Genomic DNA, 4,120 nt, shown 5'->3' on the forward strand with positions numbered 1-4,120 from the left:
TGGTGTCGAATTGTACGGTGTCGAATAATTTGGTGTCGAATAAATCTGTGTCGAATCGAGCGGTGTCGAATCGTACTGTGGTCAATAGAGTATCAACCCTAGACACTGTGAGCGTTCAAATTTCGCGACCCGCTGATCCTGCCGCCTGCGAGCAAGCTTGTAAGCCGCGCCGCTAATCCTGCGACCTGATTGGCCCCGCGACCTACCCCACGCGACCTTAGCGCTACTCGGGGTATCGACCGCTTATCAAACGAAATCTTCTTGCTCTTGGTCGCGAACAACTGTGCGAGATACACGCATCTTTTCGGGCTCCCGTGCGTACGCGTATCTTCCGTGCCGTCTAGATAGTCTGTCGTACTGCGATTTAAGATTCAAGGCGAAGTGATTCTCGTCGAGAGGGTGATTCCGGCGGAGTCCAGAAAGGCCGAACGAGTCAGTCCGGACGAAAGAAACCGGGACATGCCGGAAAACAACCAGCGACGGTGAAGTGCCCGTTTTAGTTCTGTTAGCCACGAATTCGCGTTGCACAGGCCTCGTGCCGAAGCTGGTCGCTTGCCTTTCGCGTTTTGTTTGTGACGGCAAGGACGTATCCTTGGCCGTGTTCACGATTGTTTTTTGACAGCGGCCAGAATTGGGCATCACGGGGCTTTGTGGCCGTAGTAGTAGATTTGTAGGTTAAGTGCATGTTTCGTTGTAATTTTGCGAATCAAAGTCAAGCCCTGGAGTGGCGATCCGGCGTCAAGTAGCCTATTCGCGTTATTTGTGTCCGTCCGTTTTTATTTCCTTTTGTCTTATTTGTCTAGCGAGCATATTCGTGTGCGTGTGCCGTGATTATCGAAACGTATCGCTTGCGTACCGTCGGATCTCGTCTACCGACGGCAATCAGTCGCCGCGGTAAGAAATCATCAGAACAAAATTGGATTTTTCTCGTGCGATCGGCTAGAGTAAGGTGTGTGCGAGTCGGAAGCTGTGTTGGTTGGTAAGGAATATTGTGCCAAATTAACGTGCGGATTAACGACAATTTCGGATAATGAATTTTCAGGACCATTATCGCCGAACTATTAACGAGCGTACGGTGAATGCGTGTCGCCTTTCGAGCGTATAAGTTGTCCGGGATTATTCGTGGTCGAGTAACGTATCGTATCGCCGATTTTTCTGGCGCCAAGATAAAGAGCGTTGCCAATCGTTTTGTGACAAACAAAAGGGAAAAGCCACTTCCGACGTCGCACTCCCTTCGCTCTGTATCGCGAGTATCTTCTTTCAAGTGCATGCGCGTAGATTGAGAAATCGACTCGACTTAATCTTTTGGGCCTAACGACACGAAACCGGCAAAAGCTGCGTGGCAGAGTGAGCCAGTCGACCAAATTGCGATCCTCAGCAATACAAGTAAGTCCGGGTTGATCCACGGCTTGTAAAAAGGCGACTGCACGCTATTTTATTGCGGCTTATTGTTTGCCCTGCACATCTGCTTGCACTCTCTAGCTGTTTAGCTTGCATCTAGCTTTGCGCCCCGCGATTGCTATATTCTCGTGCCTGCGCTTGTTATCTTTTGGCTGGAATCCTCGAGTACCGTTTCGCGTCCAGTACTTTTGCGGTGTCGTTTCGATTCATTAATTTGTCTCGGTAACTCGCGTGACACGGTTTGTTAATCTTTTCGCTCCGGGACTGGTCCATATATGGACCAGCAAGAAAAGCNAACGTAATAGATGTTTATAAGGTCAATTTAATGCACTAAATTTAGGAAAAAAATTTAAAAAAATCCTGGTTACTTCTTTGACCTTCAAAATTAACTTTGAAGGAGGGGGGGAGCAGGTTATTATTAACTTTTTCAGCTAAAATGCGAGGTCAATTTTAAAGGAAAAATTCCCGGAGCGAAAAGGTTAATTGTCGTAATTCGTCGTGGATTCCGTATCCTTTTTTTTTGTTTGTATTATTTTTGATTATACCGCCGTAGCTTATTGTTTCATATTTCTTATACATTCTTTCTTTAATATCACTTTTGTTATCTCATCGCTTTTATTGTATCTTGTAACACATCCTTTCTTTCTACTATTCTTTATATTATTTTTTTTTATATCATTTCTGCTTTTCTACACGCAAAATAAATTGTCAATTAATTCTTAACTCGTACTGATTAAGTCTAACTCTCTTTCCTTTACTTGAGCTTCCTATCGCGAGGTCAAGGGACAGCCTGCATCCCGAATTTTTAATAAACCCCGCCCCTCTCCGTTCGCAAAAGAGCTAGTCGGTCTGTCGTGCCGAGTGACGCTGATTTTTGACGCGACTCCGCGTTTGGCGCCCAAAACGATAACCAAGTATTCGTCGACTCGACTCGGCGGTGCTCGTTCCGGGCCATCTTTTCTGTCCTGCCCGTAATTCGACGTTGCCTTCTCGCGGACGCTCACCTCAATCCCGGGAAATTATCTCCGTTTGCGGGGGAGCGGCGCGAGAATTACGTTACCACCGCGAAAAAACGTCATAAATATATACCAATCATAAATATATACCAATCTAACGTGGGCAATAACAACGGGAGCAAAATCAACCCGTGGGCAATCGCAATGTGGGCAATATTAACGTGGACAATATCAACGTAGGCAATATTAACGTGGGCAAAAGCAACGTGAGCAATATCAACATGGGCAAAAGTAACTCGTGGTCACTTGCAGCGTGGGCAAAAGCAACGCGTGTCCAATCGCAACGTAGGCAAAAGCAACGCGTGGGCAATCGCAATGTGGGCAATAGTGACTGTGGGTAATCGCAACGTGGGCAATTGCAACGTGGACAATCGCAATGTGGGCAAAAGCAACTCGTAGGCAATTGCAACGTGGGTAATCGCAACGTTGGCAAACGGTACGTTGCTCCCGCTAAATGTTATGCAATAAATCCAATGAAATATCTGATTTTCAAGACGGTTTAGTTTTTTGTAATTTTTTAGTGGATTAATAAGTATAAAAATATATGTTTATGTTACCATTGGATTTAATCTATTAATGAGTTAACAATAATAAGAACATTTGAGTATGTACTCTAAGTAAAAATCAAAAAGTATTGTTCTATTTAAGGTATATACTCAAATGTTCTTATCATTGGTAACTCATTAACAGATTGAATCTAATGTTGACACAAATATATAGTTTTATAATTTTTTGTAATCCACTAAAAAGGCTTAAAATAAAACCAAAACGGTTGAAAAAAAATTTTTTCTTTCATTTATTGCACTCAGCAAACGATTTAAACTTGCCCGACTAAAAACAGAAAAATTGAAACAGAACTCTTTTTGTAGAGTAAACACGGAACTACCTTAGAGACAGTATTTGTTTAAAGAGACATGTATCTCGTTTCCACGATTTCAAGGAGAGTGATTTTAATGATTCTTCAAATAGAGTTAAAACAGCGGAACACAAAGAAATATAGAAAAAAATGAAAATCAGCGTTAAATCAATGAGATGAACTTTATCAAAGTAGAAATGACGCAAAGCACGTTGGAAAACAATTGCGTTGATCTTGTAACTGTCAACGGAAGGCCTTTCAGCATGATGAATGATTCCGGGTTTTTAAATATCCTGAACCCAAGCAAACGGGCAGTAAAATAAACAAAAAACAAATTTTTATTACTTTTGCCAGAATTAACTACAAAAAAGTTGTTGAAAAAGCAAACAATATTAAAAGAAATATATCAGAGAAAGTGAAAAACATTATAGTTTCAATTAAAGTAGACGCAATCACACGTTTAGATAGATCGTTTTTGGGTATTAATACGCAATATATTAGAAACTCAAAAATTAAGCTTAGAACTTAGGGTCTCGCTGAACTAAAGGAAAAACAACTATATATACTATACATACAACAAACTATACATAAAAGTATGTATAGTTAATAATATTTGTTGCATATTTTGCTGAAAAAAATATTATTTATTTAATCTATAATCTGTAATCTTAATTTGCAGGAGCATATCTACGATTATGAGAAATATATGTAATCGTTATGTTACGTCCTGGACTCCACGGTCCCCTTCATTTTGCAACGTAAAATAATTATTAAGTCTAGCAGTAGTCTTAAGAAATAATATCCGTAACAAATTCCTGAAAAAAGAAACGAGAGCCAGCCGAGATAA

This window comes from Pseudomyrmex gracilis, unplaced genomic scaffold (assembly GCF_002006095.1).
Source record: "Pseudomyrmex gracilis isolate BER0280 unplaced genomic scaffold, ASM200609v1 scaffold_1139, whole genome shotgun sequence".
NCBI lineage: Eukaryota > Metazoa > Arthropoda > Insecta > Hymenoptera > Formicidae > Pseudomyrmex > Pseudomyrmex gracilis.